The 21,749-nt window shown below is 41.9% G+C and overlaps 1 protein-coding gene across 4 annotated transcripts in view; it reads left to right on the top strand.

Moving 5' to 3' along the window:
* Nucleotides 1–9,430: 9,430 nt before the first annotated feature.
* Nucleotides 9,431–21,749, top strand: part of FAM110B (family with sequence similarity 110 member B) — a 113,869-nt gene continuing 101,550 nt past the window's right edge. Inside the window, exons 1-2 of one of the 4 annotated variants that reach the window (XM_030485657.1) lie at nucleotides 9,570–9,693; nucleotides 15,324–15,406. The gene's annotated coding sequence lies outside the window, so the exon portion shown is untranslated. Of the gene's footprint in view, nucleotides 9,694–15,323; nucleotides 15,407–21,749 lie in introns of all 4 variants that reach the window. The other 3 variants (XM_030485650.1, XM_030485674.1, XM_030485684.1) reach the window with 3 other exon arrangements.

Genomic DNA, 21,749 nt, shown 5'->3' with positions numbered 1-21,749 from the left:
TCTGGAAACAAAAGAATAAATAAGAATGAAAATATTAAATACATTTATTTAAAGAATAAATCATTTTTTCTATAGCCAAGTCTTTGTTGCAAGTCATACTTTCAGTTTCTGTAATGTTACTATAATGCTATACTACACCTTTGCAGAGTGTTCCTTTCCTCACAAAAAACCTCTTACAGTTATTTTGCACACCCTTTCAAAGATAATTCTGCATGACACTGCCATTTCCACAAAACATCTACAACAAATCTGTCTGGTGTAAAATAAATGCTTGCATTGCTTCACATAGCAATCAACTAAGCAATCTGTTACTCCTTTAGTCTAATCTATTATATAATAAAGGTATTATATGCCTAGCTGTGTGTAGTGCCTTCTAGCCAAGACCTTCCTGCTATTTACACATTTTATCATATCATTTTGCAGAGGCCCTGTGAAATGAGGAAATAACAAATAGTTATTCTGTTCTAGGACCAGAAGCATGTTTTCAAAGGTAGCGTCTCGGTTCACAGCCATAGAAGCATGAGCATTTGGATGCTGTTTGGCACCTGCGGCTGCTCTGGAAATGGAGCTGAGTGCAGTCCCTACCCCACCTCACCCAGTCTTGGCTCCATCCCTTCCTAAAAACTTAATGTAGGGCTTTTCTGCTGCAATTAAGTCCTACTTTTCTGTTGCAATTAAGTCCTACAAACAGCCAAGTACAGAAAGGAGGCAGTTGATGCTCCACTTCTGTAATACAGTATTAAAATCCTATATTTTTTAACTCGTGGATAGACAATGAGTCTCTTCCATGATTTATGATACTTAAAGATGCTGACTTGCATACTTTTCCTGTTATTATGTTCAATATTTTGAAAGAATGTGCTGACTGATGTGAAGTTTTACCTGACAACTCTTCTGTGTAAAAGTGCTGTTTGAGGGTAACAAGAAGACTACCACGTGGGAGCTGATACTCTGCCTCAGCCATTGACCTATCCTGGAAGACCCTCCTCTCTCTTTCTTCTGGTTTTCTGATGTAAAATACTTCCTTTAGGAAAATACTTCAATGACTTTAAAGATTTGTTCCCTGATAGATTATACCTGCTCCTGCTTTCAAAGAAAGTAATAGGCACTGTGTGAATAAAAAATACAGCAAAAGTATGTATCACCTTACAGTTTATTACTCTCATCACCATTTCTAGTCTACAGAAAATTAACAAAGAAAAGCAAAAAGTCTGAATGAAAATACAGTCATCAGCTTCACTGCAGTCACTGAAAGAGCCCCACAAGTTCATTCAAATATCTTCCCTTGCATAACTCATCTCTTGCTGAAATAACTGCATTGTTCCTATGGGGGTTAAACACAATATTTGTTTTACAGCTTGACTTCATCACCATCCAAATTGCTTCTACACTACACATACCCACCACCCCACCCACTCCTGCTGTGTATTTTAAGCAACTTCACAGAATCCTTTTTAACTTGCAAACTAGAGCGTCTCACAATCAATGGGACTTCAACACATACTTGTTTTACAAGTCATTATTGACTGTATATAGGAATTCAGACTAAATTTGCAAGCACTTTCCTAGTTTTTTTTCCCCTGATCTGTTACACTGTGATTCCTTTAATCTTCAGTTTTTCTCCTGCTTTTTTGCAATTTTATTAGTTTCCATCCATTTGTATGTCCCTATTCTCCCTTTTAATACTCCTACTTCCTTTTCTCTTTATTAGCTTATTTCTACTTGCTTTTTCTCTTTTCTTTTTCATTACTCATTTCTCTCTTCTGTATTTGCCCTTATCCCCTTTCCTTCCTTTCCAGCTAACAAATGTAGACTGTATTTACAGACTGGATTTTTTTTAAGAATAACACACCAAGGTCAGACTACAAATATTACTTATGCCTGATGTCAGTTATTCACTGCTTGTCACTTCCAATGCACATGTTGCCAAAGAGCCTCCTCTGACACTCTGGCCCAAAGTATAAAACCTCTACCACTACATTTCAAAACATAACAAATCTTTTCATGTATGAGCTGTCAAAAGAAGCTCTCGGATTAGCCAGCAGAGGAAGGGACACGGTCACTACCCACATACGCTATATAAGCCACGTAACTACTAGCGGCAAGAGCTGATGACTCTGGGGGTGGTGAGCTCCTTCTGAGCAGCTCCAATGCAGTAACATGGGCTGATATATATATCTTTTTTCTTAATCTGCCCTTGCTGGTGTATTTGATGCACTCCTGAAAGCAGGGTTTGGGGGGAAGCAGTGCCTGAACGCAGCTGCAACACCAGTGGAGGAACGCCGTGGGTGAGTACCAGGATGACACTGCACACTGGGTGTTAGACAATGAGTAAGGCCATGCTGTGCTGCCTGCTGAGCTGTTTTCAGTGGAAAAGCCAAGTGAGAAAGAAAAAGCAAGCTATGGAAGGTGGAGTAGTTCCATATGCTGCAAAATTGCTTTAAATAACCTCTCTCTGATGATAGCTTCACTACAGAGGGACATACATGCACCTCACTCTGAACCCTGGTAGCCAGCTGAGTGATTGATAGAGAAGGTGTGACAGAGTTGCTGCCAGCTCTAAGCCAAAGGGGAAGCAAAACCTCTCCTGCTACTTAAAACCATCGGCCTTCTGGACCCCTCTTCATATAGACTGGAAAAATAAACAGGAAAGAGCTGGTTCAGGGAAGCAATTCTCACAAATGCAGTTCTTGGGAAAGTGGCACCTGTTCCTTCTACCAGACTGCTTTAATGAAAAGGAGTTAAAAAAATGCACATAACTATAAAGGGACTACAAGGTTTCATGTGTTAACCTTATGCCTATGATTTTTGCTTGTCACGTTAGTGTGTTACTTTGATTGCAAAGTACTTCAGTATAAGCAGAATCTCCTATACTTGGAAAATTGCACAATAGATACAATGAAATATTATTATTTCATTATGATTAATTTATCTTTATTTTGATAATCATAGTTGTTTAAATAACAGTGATTCCCACCTATAAATCACTTCATGCTCATCTTCTAATATTCCTTCCTTTTCCTTAACCATTCCCAAGCTCCTTGCAAAGCTGACCTCCTTTTCTAAGAATAAATAATAAATAAGTAAGTACAACTTTAGAAAGGACTATAGAAAGCTTTCTTTCAGAAAAAAAACAACCACTGTCTGGATTAATGCTTTACCAATCCAAACCATTTTTAGCTCTTGAGAACTAGGTGTGTTGTTCTGTCCTTTTGCCCCTGTGTTTCTGAGCTAGTTCTGCACCTCACACCTCACACAACATTTGAAATAAAAATAGATCTGCTTCAATAATGGTGAGACCCTGAAATCAGAACTCACTGTTTCTGGTTTTATTCACACTCTGACACCCACACTGCCACTCAGCTGGCTTGAACAATACTCAGTCATGCTTGGCAATATTGACCCATCTCTCTTCATCTTGAATTTTCTAGCTCTGGTAGTTAAAGGGGAAAGCCATGCAACAGGTAGTAAATTACTCCTGTAGCAACTCTCCGCTAGTGTTTACTGTGTGTTATAGGAACTATTAGATCTTTTTCATCTCCCCTTCTGATCCAGCCTTCCCTGGCAGCATCACTCCCCATGCTGGCTTGATTAGCAGAAGAAATGCCTGCCTGGTGCTTGAGAGCTGTGCAAGAGCCAGAGAGCTGCAGGGTGAAGAGGGTGGGGGCTTTTTCCATGGATAAATTTTGCTTTGCAGTTTAGTGTCATCACATTTTCTATCTGTTACTGATTCTATTACTATGTGCCATTCCCGAATGTGGCCATGAGTGTGTTTCTACATTCCTCTGGTACAATAATGAGAAATGTGATGCTCTGTGGTTTTAGTCCCTGTAATGAGAACCAGGCAGTTCCCCGCACAAACAAAACTTGTAATTATACAAGACTATATTGTGTTACTAGCAACTAATTAGAACTCTCTGTTGAGATGGCATTGCTTTATTACTTATCATTAACATAAAATGTCAAAATTAACATGATAGATTTTTTATATGAAAAATGGGCCTATTTTTGTAAGTGAAATTAACAAAACTACAGCACTTGAAATATCATTATTTTAACGTATTTTACATTATTGCTAAAGAAGTATGGTCAGAGCTTTGCCATATAAAAATAATAAAAAGGGAATTCTCCCTTTTAAAAATGCCAGTGACTATCCATTTTGTCCTCTGCATGTATGATGCAGACTAAATAAAATTAAAAAAACCATGGGAGGGCTGAAATTATAGTATTAAGCTCATATTTCACTCTATATTCTTAGAATAGAGGGCATACATTAACTAATTTACTCTCCTTTTCTATGGAGTAATATTATTATCATATTACATACAATTGAAGTGAAACAAGGAAGTGAAGTGAATTCCTCCTGCCCAGCCAGTAAGTAAAGTAAAATGCTGGTGCTGGGACAAAGACACAGGGCTTTGCACTTCAGAGCAGGCTGAATATCAGGATATCCCATACACTTCTCACTCATGGATTTAACTGACGACAAGGACAGTAAACTACCTGTTGTTAGTGGAAAGCTGTTTTGCAATGACAGGTACACACATAGAAAGCAAATAGGATGTTTAGAGATTAATTAAAATTTTCTTACTACCTATAACAGTTTAGGACTAAAATAAGTGTATAATCACTTACTATAAGGTTGTGTGGTTTATTGGAGTAATCAAGCAATCACTCTTGGAGTGCATTTACATGCTAAGTTTGAATGTTTGTAAACTAGATAATAAGCATGTTTTTCATCAGGAGTGTGTAAGAGACATTAGTGAATTCAAGCCATAGTTCCCAAGGTAACTGTTCCTTGACAATATTATGATGTTGGTAACATATGAAAGTGATGTGAGGGTAACATTCCCCTGGAAGCATACTAAATATGCTGCAGGACACATAACCAATGGATATAATTTGCAAATGTGTATGCAGAATCAGTCTTGACAGTTTTGTTTACAAAGGCAGGCAGCTATGTGCTGAGAACAGATATGACATGCTATTCATCTTGCTGCTACTAAGCCAAAGGGATTACAACTATGATAACTGTTAGGTTTGATTGTTGGAATGCTTATGCAATGCTAGTAATAAAGGGTGTTTAAAAGTGTATATCTCGTTTGTTCTTGGGCAATCGCATGGTATTTCTTATAATAATTTTCCTGGGGCACTTAAAAGGACAAGCCTAATTAAAGAACTGATATCTGTCTGTCTCAGCTTTAATGGGTCTATGTTCTCTAAGTAGGTGTATGTAGGAAAAATGAGCAGACATGTATTTAGCTTTCTGCTTGCATGGAATGAGGCAGGATGTCAAATGATGTAGCCCTGGCCTCACACCTTTCAGTTCCTCCGTTTTAGCTGGGGTTACCTCCACACACATTCTGAAACCAGAAAGTAAACACAACTGTAACAACCTGTAAGCAAAGACCAAGGTTATAGTAGCGAAAAACAGGAGCAAAACTAATTCCTTGTGCTGGACCCCAAATATAGCTAAATTCAAGTTGATGGAGAGAATACAGTGACTGAGGGAAAACAACTGCAAATCTTCCTACATAGCGCTGAGGCCTTCAAGGAGCTGTAAAGGGGGATTCTGGCTTGTTTCCTGTGGCATTTGATCACCAGAAGACCAGGTTAGCATGATTTTCACAGCTCTCTTTTGTTATGAGCCCCCTGCATATTCCAACAACACTGAGAAAACATTTTTCCCAGCACTCCTAAATACCCGCCCCATTTACAACCTCCACTAACATGTTGTTCACACATTTTCTACAGAGCTTATTATTAAAGTAAAAAACAAACCAAACCAACCTCCCCCCCCACCAAAATGTCCCAGTGCACAAACATAGGACTAGTGTGTCGTTGTTTGTGCTAGGAGCTGGATGTACATGAGGGGTGGGGAAGGAGAAATCAGCCTTTTTGTGTGAAATACTGCCCAGTGAGCTTCACTGAAAGCGCAGACACCGCTCAGTGACGTGCAGGCACGGGCTGATCCAGCTGTCACAGCTAAAGACGTGCTTTTCTTCAGCCATCTCACTCCCACCTTGGCAGGTGTGGCTGAGGTGATGGTCTGAGCAGGCAAGTCCAGGCTGACCATCTGAAACCGTGCACATGCCTCATTCATGGAGTTAACCAAGAATGAGCACACTAAAACACTTGGTGGTAGTGTAGATGTAGGTTACAGTTTGGCCCATTAATGCAGGCTGTTGCGGGCCTCGGTTCACACCTCCTGGTTGTTAGACTGGAGGGCATCCTACAGATGTAGAAGCAGGGAGGAAAGGTATACAGTTCAGTACTTGAGTTGCTGTGGCTAATTCATCTTGAGTGCCACAGTAATTCAGGCAGCAGTCTGTTTTTTGAAATGTATTCTAATCTGTTCTAACACAAGCAGAACAGATCTAAACCCCAAACATTCTGCAGCAAGGCCTCTAGAGCTAAACAGAGGGAGATGAACTGCTTTGCGCTTACTCACAGTTACAGGTGACTTTGTGAATAGCATGTGCAATGCCAAAATACAACTGAAATTCTCTTTGAATGCAAGCAAGCCTTAGGTTTAGAAGCAGCTGTGAGATTGAGACTTATTGTTAATGTCAGATTCAAGCAGCATGAACAATAACAACACATTGTTTCAGGTGGACAGAGCTTGTCTTTACCGTTGTGCTGTGCTGCATTAGAACACAGGACCTTGAGAACTTGTGTTAAATAACACTATTTTAAGCAGTGTCAGATGTTTCTGACTAGAGCAACAAATGCTTTATTCTCAGTTCTGTAAGAACATGGATTTAGGAAGACATTTATGATCAATAGGTGGGGTTTTAAATTTTTGCACCTCAAAACCTTTTGAAAGTTGGGAAATATTGTAATAGACTGACAAGGTCAATGCATTTTATAACAATCTGTTCTTAGGAAAGTGTAAAGAAGAAAGAAGTCTGGAATGGGATAATTTTATGTTCGTTTCCAGAGATTCTCAGCTTAGTTCCAGACAACACAATTTCTTATGCACATTTTATTTTACTCCTATTAAGTGTTCTTATTGAATTAGATTAGCTTAATCAGGTATATGCATGCTTATAGAATTAGTTTCTTGCCTTAGAAATGATTTATAAATCAGGGGTTATGGCATCTCAGCATGCAGAGTTCTCTGTACAAGGATAATAATTTAAGGTATCCTCAAACCTTATCCTGGGGCCAGGGTGCTGGTTCCATTCATGATTTGGAGCATCATGAAGTCAGTAGGTGTTCATGACCAGCTCAGGTCAGCAGCTTGCCTTGCTGTAAGATCTCTGGCCACTGCTTCAACAAGTTGGTCATCTGTCTCAGGCAGAGGCTAGGCTGTCTCTGGTCCTGATGGTGAGAATGAAGATCATGTTTAGTAGCTATACTAAAATTAAAAGATGAGACAATAAATTGTATTGTTCCATACTTCTTCCCAGAGGCAGCAGCTGCACAGTGTGGCATAATTTAATATAGCTATCCATCATGTGATGCCTGGGTGTGAAAAACTTAGCAATGTAAGAAACAACGCTGTAGCTCTTGTTTCAGCAGTAAGGGCAGAATAGAAGTGCTATACCTTATACATGCCTAGGCTTTAACAAACGTTTGTGTATTGATCTGCAATTGAAATATTGGTAAGCCTCTGTTGTGACCAGGAATGAGAAAATCTTCTGGCCAGAAGAGGTTACCTAATTTTTCACATAAAAGAAGATGAGCTGCATTTGCCTACTCCTCCCCGAACTACAGTCATCCAGCCTAACGAATGAAGGGCAAAATGCATCTCCTGTAAAAGGTGGTCCACACGAGGTGCGGTGCCTGTGTATGAAACATGTGACAAACAAGCACCCCATTGTGTGACGTGCTCCCTTTAGCACAAACTACAGGGTTGATGGTTGGCTTCTGTCCCCAGTGAATAATGCAGCAAGCAGGTCTTGGCAGTACCTAGGATATATGATGTAGCTTATGCCTCTAGCACATTGGCTTTACTTAAGGCTGCCTGATGGCTTAGGCAGGCTTCTCCACATTTACTACATTGTTTTGCATTTTCAGACTTTTTTTCCCACAACACTTATATATCAATTCCCCTTTCTTTTCTAATTTTAAAACAAAACAAAAAATTTATCCACCCCCCCCAACATAGCTACAGGAGCTGATATTTAAATCACATATTTTTCTTTCCTATTCTCTAATGCAGCCATGCTAACATATGCAGGGTGCAGGAGGTGCTTGTTAATGATGTGGAAGAGCCCAAGTACTGCATATTCCCCTCCTTCCTCACACCTATGCTTTGCAGCTGTCACCTTATGGGTCTCACAGACAATGTCTAGCCAATAGCTCGAGGAACTGATAACACACTTGTTTCTTAAGAGCACACCAAAGCTGCTTGGTCTAGTACTAAACTCATGGAGATGGCTTTGCACCAGCAGCCTTGAGCTACCCTACGTCTTACAGCCTGGGGAACAGAGCTCTGGACAAACAGTAAGAACTCCCAGGTGGGACCTTTTAACTGCTGAGGCTTAATGTACGTTAGAAGGATGAAAGAGCTTTTAAGGGAGGCTGCATAGTCAAGAAGCTTCTCAGTTTATGCCTGGTCTTAACAACCCTAGGATGGTCTAGTTTTGTTATTGCCTTCTTAAAAGCTCACTTGTAGACACGTGGCCCTGTAGGTTGAGTCGTTTTGTTCATTCCACCTCTATACAAATGGCTGAAATCTACCTATCTTTCAGAGAAAGCCTCATACAAAAGCATTTGTAAGTCTGTTAGTCTCTGCTAAGTGAGACATGAATGAGAGGAAATTGTCACCTCTCTACTATTTTAACTGGTATGACAGAACTACATGCATCGACTCAAGTACCTGAACTGAAGAACTGAAATCAGGAAGGTTGGAGGAAGTTTACAGATGAGCAGTGGAATACTGTGGCAAAAAAAAGGAGAGTGCTTTCAAAAGGTACCTCAATGATCAGTGGGCAACTGGATGTGTAGATGAGTGGCAACATTTGGAAGAAAATCTGAACTACTGCAGACAATGGGATAGGGGTGTATCTGAAATTCGTTTTTAACAGTTCTTGGTGGCTGCCAAGTGCAGAATGCAAAGAAACCAGTCTTCAGGATCCAGTCTGCAGCAAAAAACAAAAACCACCTTAATTTAACAGGAGTCACCAGGCAGCTCCTGGGGCATAAACAGGCAGCTGAAGCACTGTGTGTAGGCTGACTTCAATGCCGATGCCGAGCAGCATTTGGCACAGGTGGAGGGGGTTCTCATCACAGACCCAGATTAACCTCAGTGAAGTTACCCCGTGTCTCCCAGGACCGGAGGAACAACCTCCGGGTGGGAGAAGCGCCGAACAAAGGCGTCAGCGCCAGGTCCCTTTTGTGCAGCGCGGACAGCGGCGACCCCTCCCGCTCCGAGCTCCCCGCCCGCCGGCACTGGGCGGGCCCCAAGCTCCGGCCTCCGCGCCCGGCCCGGCTCCGCTCGGCGGCGTGCCGGGAGGAAGCGCCGGCTGCTCGGCGGGCGGGCGGGCGGCTGCCAGCCGCTCGAGTCCCCCACCCCCCGGCTCCGCCCCTCCGCCGCCGATCCTCCGCCCTCTCCTCCTCCTCCTCCTCCTCCTCCTCCACCACCTCCTCCACCTCCTCGCGGCGGCGGAGGTTTTCTTGGCCCCAGCTCTCCGCTCTTCGCCTCGCTCCTCTCCGGGAGGCTCCCGCGCCGCGCTGGCGAGGACGGTAAGGGCGAAGCGCTGCGTTAGGCTGGGCCGGCGCTCCGGGCGCGGCGGGGCCCGGGGCTGAGCGCGGCGCCGTCCCCCAGCGGTTCTCCCGCTTGCTGTGGGCGGCCCTGGGGAGGCGACCCCTCACCACCAGCACCGGCAGGCGCCTGGCGGAGGGGCCTGGGGTGCGGGGCTGGCGGCGCCACGCTGCCCTGGGGACGGGCGGGGGGCTCGGCCGGCCGGGCGCTGCGGAAGGAGCCGCCCTCCCCTGCCCAGCCCAGCCCTGCCCAGCTGCCGGGGGTCGGCGGGCGGCTCTTCCCGTGACAGACAGAAGCCCCCATGGGGTCGGTGCCGCGGGTGGGTGTCCCGCGCGGAAGCGGAGCCGAGTCGGCTTCGTCCCCCGCCTCAGGGGACGGCGGTTCCGGCCGCCAGCCTGCGAGCGGGTCCGCGGCGGGGCGGGCGGAGCGGTTCGGCTGCTCTGAAATACCTCGCTAATGTTAGGGGAAAGCATATGGCCCAGGAGAAAGCGGCTGGAAGTAATAGCTGCTGAACTGCTCCGAGTTACGTCCCCGGGTCGGCGCGGAGTGTGAACTTCCTCCCTTGGGTGCACTTTCGGGGGTGGGGGCCGAGCACATGGCTGCTGCCCCGGGTGGGCACTCGCTCTGCCCGGGTCTGCTCGGCATCTGTCATAACACTGCCCGAAACCGGGCCTGCCGCTTGAGTGCTAACCTGACTAACGAGAACTTCAGCTGGCAGAGAGGAGGAGGCTTGTCCGAAAGGTAGTTTACTTAAATCTGTATTTTCGTTCTTCCTCCCCTTACTCGGACGAGGTATCTGTGGAAAGAAGGGAAAGCAATGGAATGATTTGTGTCCTATAGGGTCCAATGTATATGGCAGCTCATAGGGCAGAGAAGAAGGTTAACTTTCAAAGACCTGGCGCTGGCAAATTAACATCTCCAGTGAATCACAGTATTAACTTTTTTAAATCTGAATTTTATGGTCATTTGTGTGTTGATCCTTGCTTGTGTTTAAAGTCTGCGGTTACTGTGTTCAGGTATTTAAGGATGAAGCATCTCCTTTGTGCTTAAAATGACAACACTATTGTGTTTCGAAAGCAGCAAGACAACTTTGATGTAAACGTTTTTATCGCTTAACTGTAAATACTTGCATTGTTTGTAAATCTGACACCGATTTGGGTGGTTTTGCAAAGGTCACTTCAGCTCAACTTCATTTTTTTATAAAATGCCCGTATTGATTTAATGTGATACTGGGCCAGGTTTGGCATTTATAATTTATTTAACATTGTGTGCCGTAAGAGCCATGCTTTATAAAGCCACTTGTCACTGGTTCTACTCGTAAAGCCCCCTGGTTGTTCTTGGTGTGTGGTGTACAGGAGGTGTGCAGCTTGGCATGCGTCTACGGTTAAGTGTCCTACTTATTTAAAAATGTTGAGAGCTCTAAAAGGGTCAGTGTAATCCATACCACATGTGCGCTCAACTGACCTAGAATTAGTAAGATAAAAGACTTTTAAGCACTTCTGGAGTAAAAGGTGGTGCGCTGTGTTCTTGTGTGCAACTAATAACGAATTGCTTTTTCAAGGTGTTCAGTGCCATGCTCCTCATTTCGGAGGGTGCCTGAAACCCTGCTGATGCAGAGGCTTGGCTTGAGCTAGTGAGACTGGTCATGAGAGCAGAATGCCAGCAGTATGAATGTGGAGAGATACCTGTTGGTGACAGTGACCGAGGGAGGTGGGTGTAGAGACCACCATCAATCCTTCCAGGATAACAGGCAGCCCTTGCCATGATGGGGAGCTGACAGAGCTGTACATGTGCAGGGGCCCTGTTTTATGTGGGTTAGTAAGTTAATCATCATATAATGGTTTGGGCAGGAAGGGACCTTAAAGATAATCTAGTTCCAATCCCTTGCCATGGGCTGGGACACCTTCTACTAGACCAGGTTGCTCAAAGCCCCATCCAACCTGGCTTTGAACACTTCCAGGGATGGGACAGCCACAACTTCTCTGGGTAGCCTGTTCCAGTGTCTCACCACCCTTACAGTGAAGAATTGTTTCCTAATACTTAATCTAAATCTCCCCTCTTTAAGTTTAAATCCATTCCCGTTTGTCCTATCCCTACATGCCCTTGTAAAAAGTCCCTTATCACGTCAGTTGATATTTCATGCTGCGGTACTGAGTTTCCCCTCTGGGTTTCAGCCTCTCTAAGCAGGAGGTAGCAGGCAGGTGCCTGCACACCATGTTGGAGATGCAGGTATACCAGGAATGTTGTGGTTAGTGTGATTTATTGCCTTGATGGAGCTGATAGCCTATGCCAGCAAGTTCACTCTGTTGCACAGAAGACCTGTCTGTGTTAAGAAAATTGTATCACAAGCTAAAGTTAAGAGGGAAATGGTGTTTTCCAGATTCATATGGAGATCATTTGCTGTCACTTTGCCAGAGTGGTTCTTTGTCCCACTGTATCACTTGGGCATTGGGGCCTCCTTCGCTGGTCCTCATAGGCTTTTGGTATGCATGCTGGAGGCCTGAGATCTCAAAACTGTTGCTGGAGGCACTTAATATGGGTGCAGTCTTCCGGTGAACAGGCGGTGGCTTTCTTTTAAAGGTTCATATTATGCTCCAAAATCTAGGGGGCTAACATTGATTTAGTGAGGCAAAACTGAGTCAAATTATCGACCATAGCCTTGCAAATGTGTTCTGTCTGCTCAGAGCTACAGAGCGCTTTTGAGATGCTGTGGTGTTATAAAAGGAAGGTGTTTCTCAAATGTGCTTTTGTAAATATGTTTCCCAGTGGTGACACAGTTAGATTGGAAATCAGTACAGTGAAGTATCCTAGGGTAGATTTTGGCCAATAATTGTAGTGGAATGCAGAGCAAATGAAGGCTCGTTTGTAGCCTGCCCAGAACTAGAGGGCATATCTTTGAACTCTGGGTAAGGAATGTCTCTGGTCTCTCTGTGGAGGACATTGGGTCTTGCTTTCTCCTGCTAGGTTACGGGTCTAGTCCACAAGGCCTCAAGCACATGTGTTGATCAGCCACAATTTAATAATTTTAAATTAAACTGAGGGATAAGTATATGTCAGCTATAAAGTGTTTTTATTTCAAGGAAGTTTTATTTTAGCAGGGCAGGTTCTGAGAAGTTAGAAGAACTAGTTTGTGAAGTCCGCAGGGAGGAAGACATGTAAGAGTTAGAGGTTTAAAAAAAAAAAACCCCCCCAAAAAAAAAACCCAAAAAAAAGGGCTTGGATTGTTTTAAGTGGAAGGTACAACAGCTTCTTAGAAACTGTATTTTAAGGAAGAAAAACTTGCCAAGTGGGGCTGTGGACCTTGCTATGAGAAAAAGATACTGCAAGTTACCGGAAAACCTGTAAGGCATGAAGTGAAGGAGGGGATTGATCATCGGAGAGCAGAAACTGCAGGGATAGCACATGAATTGCCAAAAGCTAGAGCATAGAGAAATTTAAGATGATGAGGAAAAAAGTAAAAAGAGAAAAGGACTTGGCTACGATAATGGGAGGACCAGGCTATAGTTGAAAAATGTGTCTAATGCCTCCAAAGTTAGCAGTTGTAACCAGTTTTAGATAGGGATGAGGATTTGAACATGGGGAAAGATAGGCTGCCAAACAGAAATGACCAGAATGAATGTTTTACGCCTGCTTCTAGATTTAACAGACTTAGGAAGCAAAGGCTCTCTGCTTTGGGGCTCTGAAACAGTGCTGGATGCTGGAACCAGGTTAAAAAAAAAAAAGGATTGATTTTTACCTGTCAAGTTGAATGCAGCAGTTGTGATAGCAGTATAGCAAAAGAAATTTATTTATTTTTAAAAGGAGAAGAATTTGAAATCTTCACATATTTTACTCTGGTCTTGATAGCATTCAAGGATTTAGAACAAATTTGGAATGAAATAAGCAATTAAGTATACAAAGATAAGTGGAAAACAAGGTAAAATGCATCATAGATTTGCCACAATTAGGTCATGGAAGACTAAAGTCATATTATTACTGGTTAAATACTGAATGTTCTAGACAAAAGGAGCAGAAGTCTTCAGTTTGATGTGTATACACCATAGCAGGAGCAACACCAAAAATTGCTAAATTGGAAGTATGGGGCTTGACTAAAGGATAGTGAGGTGTGTTCTGAAGTAGAAATTATGACTGTCTGCGTGAATAAAGGAATTATTCCTCTGGATCGGTGTTAGTGGAGAGCTGGTCTTTTTACTTTACCGTGCTGGTTGACATAACTATACACAGAGGACGATTGCTGAAGAGGCAAAGTTAGGAAACGTAGTCAGCATTGAGCAGGGTTGGATTATTGCGCAGGAAGAACTGAATGTCTGTGATGACTGAAGCAATAGGAATGAGAGGAAGTTAAATAGCTCTAAAAGCGGAGTTATCTATGAGTGATTGTTAAGAACACATCTGCTATCACTGGCAGGTTATCCCCTGAAACAGGCCTGAAGGAAAAGGCCTGAATGCCGTGCTCAAACAGGGATGACTCTATTTGATGGTGAGCATGAAATGAAAGCAAATGTGATCTTCAGTGAGAGCTTTTCAGTGAAGACAGGCAAGTTATTATGCAAGGCATTAGGGAGACTTCATATCAAACACTGTACGTAGTTCTGGTCACTTGAGTACAGAAGATATTAAATTCTAGTGGAACATGTACAGGGACATCCGGGCTGCAAAGGTGGTGGGGCATGAACGGTCTGGAGTTAGATGAGAGACCAATACTTAGGGTATGCTGGCTTTTCCAGCTTAGTAATGGCAAAAAGGGGAGATAGCAGCTGCTTATAGATTCCCTGGAGCAAATTCTTGGAGACAAGGAAGGGTCATAAACTGAAGTCTCATCTGTAACTTCGGATTAAAATCTTGACATACAGGAGGATGATCTCATAGCTTGTTGAATGAATGTTAGAGTGTTATACATGGGGAATTCAAAAGGAGTTTCCTAACTGTCAGATTTTGGATGCTCTTCCAGTTATACGTCTCAAGTCCCAGTTTAGCGTTGAAGTTTGCATTCGACCGTTAAGGAAATGGGCCATTCAGGTAACTCAAGCTACCATAGACTTTCTGCTTCAGTCTTCACTGCAAATTAACAGAAGTAGAAAACACTCATGTGAAGGAGATGTGATGAGCAGAAATACTTATTTTTGGGGAGGATGTGTTATCCAGTCACTTGGTGGTGAATGGAATTTATAAGAAGTAGAAACCCCCATCTGTGGCACTAGGAACTGCTTGGTTTTTCTTATCTTTTTAGGGTATGATGGAGTGGAATCAAGTGTAACTCATAAAATATTAAAGATAACCACAAATTAATATGCGTGGGACAGAAAATGCATAAATGGATGTGCAGGCTGGAGGTCAGGATGGCTGATTTGAACCCATAAATAAATAAAAGGATTATGCACTCCTGTTGAGTGTATGCCTGTATCCTCTGCTTGTTTTCATGCTCTTAGGAGTGGTTTATGGCGCTGGCTTCATCTTCTTTGAGGATTGTGCTCCTGTGAACAGGAACAGGGAGGCATTGCCTGGGGGGAGGGTCTTGGTAAGGGAGCCTTACAGAGTAGGTGAAGTGCAGGACTGCTGAAGACTCAGCGTTGGGGCTGCCAAATGCAAGGACGTGTGCTTCGTTTTGCAGGTGTAGTACCTGACCTGGGTGCTGGTGCTGAGCTTTACAAAGGCCAACACAACCTAACTGTCTGGAACAAATGGAGGTATGAGGTATGCCAGTTCAGACACTTGCTCTGGTAACTGTTAAAGACTATCTGATATTACACTCTGAAGAGGCGTATGCTGCATAGAAAGTGTGGAGTATGTGGTTTGAAGGCTACACCATGTCAACTTAATTTGACCTTTGCTTATAGCATCAGGGTATGTCCATTTATAAGCTCCTATATCTGGGCTTTGTATGACCAGTCAAACTTCTGGACATTTTGAGATGACTCTTCAAAAACGAAGAAGAATGTAGTCATTTGCGTGGACAGATGCTGAGAAGCAGCATTGAAAAAATAAGGCATTTTGAGCATGTGTGTTCATGAAAGCAAGATCAGTGTCTTGACACTGCTTTTTGTCTATTTGCTTTGAATTTTAGGCTGGTGTCTTAGAAATAATCCAGTTGCAAACTCCTTTTCAGCATAGTTTATTAAAAATCTGAACTATTAAATTTTAGGTGTTTGCTTTAAATGCATGTGTGTGTTTTTCTTTAAAGAGGAGCTGTGTGATGAGCTTAATGTGTCAGCATTCCCCATAGGAAATAAACGTGAAGAGATTGTGTTGAACCATCAAAAGAATAATTTAACAATCCCAGGGAAAATTGAATTTATTGTCTTGGTAGCTTTTAGCATGTATTATTAGGTTCTTCGCTTATTGTGATTTTTTCATTTGCTTCTGCTGCTCTTTTATGAGAGTGTTGGGAGTATCATTAAAAAAGATGAGACTAGGCCTGTGCTTTGCATTTGTATAGCGTCTTTCACTTGACAGCCTTCAAGTTCCAAATATTAATGGATGAGGTGGAAAAGTTATTTCAGACTTACAAAGGAGAGATTCAACCTTTATTCAAATAGTCTCTAGCAAATCGAAGAGCAGAACACTTGTTTCCTAATGCTTTGCTGTGTTCTTTAAAAACAAAATCACTCAAATAATTTCCTGTTACAATTTGAGGTCTTGGAAAAGTCTGCATTAAGAAATGGGAGGAAATGTTTTAAGACTTTATTGGACAGGGAAGATAACGGAATCCAGTATTGTCTGCAACTCAAGCAAATGGAAAAGAATATCCTTCTTGTTAATAGCTCAAGGAACTGTATGTTTTTGGTCTGACTAGGAAGCACAGAAATGGATTGGAGCAAGGAGCAAGCGATGTAAGAGATGGAGGTAAAACTTGGAACATGCACACATGAAAAAATACAAGAGAAGTAATTAAAATGAGAATTATGCGAGTGAACAAACTGGTGGACAGGGAAATGAAGGAGAAATACGTATGTTACACACAAACTCAGTATGCACATTAACTAGTGTCCATAATTAAATTGGAAAGCTCACGTTTTATTCATCACTGTGATGTGATGGTGGGGTATCTACTAGCTGTTTGGGCTTGCACTGTTTAGAAAAGTACATTTTTAAATCGAGAGAAGTTACAGTGGGGAAGGAACAAAGCAGAATCTTAGATTAAACTGCAGGGGGAACCTTTTAGGTGTAAGTATCTGTAAATTACACAGTGGCTTGTATAGTTCAGAAGTAAAGGAAAAGAGAACACTTGTGGACAGAAGAATGGGGGAGGAGGGGTGGTTCTTCAGCCTTCCAGTGGTTTAACTTTCAGATTTCCACATGGTGGACTTTTTGTGCAAATAGGAGCTGAAGGATCGTTACTGTTGCAAACAGTTTTCCTTTCTGTCCAGTACCTCTACACAGTATGAGACAAGTCTTTTAAATTACTACCCAAATTCATGAGTGGACCCAGACCTTTGGATTTGTAATGACCTTTGTATGTTGTCTTTCTCTATTTGATAAGTTAATCTGTGTGTGTTACCATTTAGGAGGTCAGGGGGCCACTACAAACCATTTCTTGTGTATATATGTGCATATATGAAGCTTAAGCTCGGATGGAGGAGAATCATTAACGTAATAGTTGAGTAGAACATTTTTGAAATTTTGATGATAATATACATGGTTTTAGTACTTTTTTATATGTTAAAAAAGTGTTTCTGTGCTCTATTTGACAGACTGGTATTTCTCCTGTCCACCTCCAATGGTTTTAGACCAGTTTTCTAAACTCCTTAATTAAATCACTTCCCATATGCATGCATGTACTTCAAGACTACATTTATAAAAATTCAAATTTAATACTAACATTTGTAAATTAGTCATGGAAGTACAAGTACTTGCGATGTGACAGATTTCACTTGCATGTTGTATTTAATTGCAAGATTTTTATTGTCTGTTGTGTTTTTCCCTTTCTGAGCTGTGATATTACTGGGGTATGTTGCTGTTGAGTTCTCCTAATGTGTTATGTTTGCATGTTGAATAATAACTGCAATGACAATCCTGAATATTAGGCAGTGTGAATGGGTCTTCATGGGATGGCTTTTGCTCCGTTTGGATAGATGTTATTTTCTCACTGAAGATGACTTGTGGCTATTGGACTTCTCTCTACGTAATAAAACTTGATATAACGTGTAGGGACTTACTGATTAATCAGTTAATTCCATTAATGAATATCTGCTAATCAGAAACTATAATCCCAGTTCTGCAACACGTGAGATCTCCGGACTGTGTTTGTATAAATGCTTGGGGAACATCTGCAGATGTGAAGGTCTGCTCATTCACATTTCCTGCAAGACCTCCACATGTGTTTGCTGAAAGATTTCGGATGTTTTAATTAGTTTTTCCTTTATTTATTATTACTGTGTTGTCTCCATCTCGCAATGTTTGCTGTGCAAGTTCAGGGGGTTGCTCCCATTGTAGTATTGGGTCTTATTTGAGTAAATGAAATGATGCATATTAGGTTGAGCTTCAGAAGTTCTGGCTGAAGTGAACCTCCCAAATCTTTGTGTGTTTAAATCTACACATTTCCGGTATTTCTTTCTTCGTATGTGATAGACTGTGAGGAAAAGAAGAAGCTGACTAATAAAGCATAGGATATAGGAATGCACAGTATAACCACATTTTTATCTCCAAATTCAAGTGCTTTTCCTGTGATCTTTGCTGTAATGGTTTGAGGTGTTCACTTGTGACTTTAATAAACACATCTGTTTGTTTAGAAAAAAAAATAAATCTGAACTAGATTTTTTTTTTCTTTTTTTTTCCTGCTGGCCTGTTTATTATTATAGTGAGTTTGTGCTATCACAAAGTCTCTATTTTAGGAATGAGATGTCTCTTTTTTTTTTTTTTCCTAGTTTAATTGAAAGATGATCAGTGTCATTTCTCTCTTCCTTCCCTTTCCATCCCCCTTAAAACAAAACAAAACCTTCAGTCCTTAAACAAAAGTGTCTTTGTTTTTACATTTGTTTTATGAAATTGCTTAAATCCTTTGGGAAAAGCTTTCCTCTCACAGGAAGAGAGAAAAAAAAACAACAAACCCTAACCCTCCTAAAGCCAAAACCAGCAAGCCTGCTACCAGACATCAGTGTTTTGCTATCTGAATAGTAGCAGATTGCATAAAAGAAGCAATTTCTCATTTTAATGAATGAAAAGTGCAATTGCAGAAATGCACAGAAATAGACATGGTTTTCACTCAGCAAAAGTAAAATTGGTAAAATTTGGGGCAAAAATTGCTGTGTAGCTTTCTTGAAGCTTCTTTGGACTTTTGTTGTTGGAAATGGAACTTTAAATGGGATATTTCAAAGTTCTGAGAGATAGGAAAATCTGCCAGCCTCTCTGATTTTTATTTATTTATTTCAAGTATTTATTCCTAAAAATCTCTTGGTTCTACATCTTTGGGCTGTTCAGATGCTGTGGCTCCAGTTGTGAAGTCATCCATCCTGGTATACTAGGCAGATGTGTGAATTACTCTCTTCTGATCTAGGAACCTGCCAACTGACAGCAAACATGAGTTGAGTGGGATAATGAACCATAAAGACCAAGAACTATGTGAAATATCACCCTGCTAATTTGTCTGCATGGGCTTTATCCAGAAAATATGCTAAGGAACAGGAGTGCTGATGAGCTAGAACCAGATTATTGCAGCTGACTTTCTCCCAAATGTAATAAAAATGCAAAATCAAGTCAGTGGCCTACTATCCTCAATCACCTGTGTTACGTGGGCTGGAGAGATCAAGGATGAAGGAAGATTTTTCCAAGCAAATGCTGAATGTGAATGAAAAAATAATGAGGCCTCCCTTAACACAAGGAGGTAAGGGCTTATTTTCTGTGGAGTAGGAAATCAGACACTGGACTAAAACAGTGGTATTGGACCATTCTAGAGGACACTTCTGTAAGCATTATACGGAGAATCTGGAGTATGGTGGCCTCCCTGGGATCCAGTGTCACCTCCCATAGCATCTCCATGCATCTGGGGCAGCCCTTGGACCTTGCTTGACATTCCCTCTGTTTGCCACCTGTGTTGCTGCTGTCCCCAAAGCCTGTGCTGTGTGAACATTTTCAGCACGTGCTGGGCTTTGAAGTGTTTGCAACCTGTGGAATTGCTGTAGCTTTGATACTGTGCAGCCGTGAAACAGCTGTGCCCATGACTGGCTTGTCCATAGAGCGATGCTGAACCTGCATGTCGTTTCCCTGGCTTATTTTCATACCCTCACCTCATAGGTGCACTTGCTAGTGCTCAGGAGGGAAACTGTATTCTGTAGTACCTTCTGGAGTAGCACCCTTGCCACTCATAAAGAGGCATGTGCAGGGATGATTGTATGGATGTTCACCTTATATTTGAAACACTTTTAAGTGCTCTTCATGAAGGCTAGGCCAGAGAATTATAGGCTTTGGGGAGATAGAAGCTCAATTAACTCATGCTTTGCTCCTAAGCAGCATTAAGTTCTAGAATGGAATAGGTAAAAGCTGTAGGGAGAGGCCCTGTCCCCCAGCTATGCTGGGTTTAATAAAAGATAGGATTTTTCCTTCTAAATTCTCATTATCCAGGAACTGCTGTAAAGGTATCAAATTACGCTGTTTAGATTGTTGCAATCAACTAATTTGATTTCCATATTACTTCTAGATGGCTGTTACCGAAAAGACTTTTTATAAGGTGCCCTACCCCAATATGAAATCAGATCCTCACACTCCACCTCCTATGTACATTTTACTTCATAGTGTGGGCTGCACTGCTTGGCCAAAGGGTGGAGATTTGCCTACTGTGCATTATTGACCATCATTATGGTCAATACTAATCAAATACTACTGATGACATTAGGCTTGCTTTACGGCTGAATAGCAGGATGATGTTGCATATTTTGGTCAGAGGGGATTGGTGGAGCTGTGGAGTGGAAGAGCTGTCCGCCCTGTACATCCATGCTCACTCTCCCAGTATGCTTCGTTCCCATTTTGCTGCAGGGTCAAAACATTTTCCCTGAAAATTCTGTTCCCTGTAGGTGTTGCATGAGGTGGGATAAGGTGGAGACTGGAGGGACAAAGACTGGTATCATCAAAGCCCTGGTAGTATTTGCAGTGAATAATGGTGCTGTGACTTAGGAGTGGACGTGGTTAGTATTGCAGGCCTACAGGCCAGTGGCATGTCACCCATTACTGCACTTTAAGTCCAAAGGAATTGTACTGTGAGTTGGACTTGAAGGCAAGGAGGCAATTTGTGTTACGGCAGTTGTGATACAGGTACTGCCTAATGCAGAGTTGTCTCCTGTGAGGTTCCAGTCTTTCTGCTACATCTTTCCCATGCCTAGAACTTCTACTAATTTGAAGTTGAATTTCTAATGAGAAACAAAACCTGTTCCTTAATCAGTGTGATTTGTTTTCATGAATATTTCATTCAACTTAGTGCAAATTGTGAAAGCCATCTAATATTTGAAAATGAAGTCAGCTGTTCTTGAACCAGACTGAAGAGTGCTAGCAATCCCTGTGAAGTTCTCTCAATGAAGTGTAATTTGGTACCATAATGTACTGAGCTGAAAGAAGCAGCAAGATAGTTCTGCACTTAGTACTTTTCACTTTACAGTTCTGGAGTTGCAACGGAGGATTTACCATTGTTTCCTTGATACCTTTTTCTTATTAGGCAATATATAAAACACCAAACTCTTAAAATCCAGTTTAAGTGTAATTAGAATAACTGATATGTTGGAGTGGAGAAAATATCCTGTTGTTATGTAGAACAGTCATGTGGATACAGCTTTCTGTTTTTTGCTTATTCTTTATTTGAAGCTTACATACATCTGCACTGATCTTCCTAGGCCAGGATTTTTCTAAAGTCAACGTTGGAACTCTTTCATACTTGCAAAGGTTGCAGTCTCTGTCAATGAGATACACCTCACTTTACTTTTATCTTGTTCATCAGGTCAGACAGCTCTTACAGTTATTATCCATGATCAGCTAGCTCATTGGCATGACAATTAATAAAAGTATAGCTGAGAATGTAAGAAACTTTGTGGTTGCCACCCTACAAACTTCACTG

Source organism: Strigops habroptila, chromosome 1 (assembly GCF_004027225.2).
Source record: "Strigops habroptila isolate Jane chromosome 1, bStrHab1.2.pri, whole genome shotgun sequence".
Taxonomy (NCBI): domain Eukaryota; kingdom Metazoa; phylum Chordata; class Aves; order Psittaciformes; family Psittacidae; genus Strigops; species Strigops habroptila.
The sequence above is the reverse complement of the archived record's forward strand: the minus strand, read 5'-3'. Positions and strand labels throughout refer to the sequence as shown.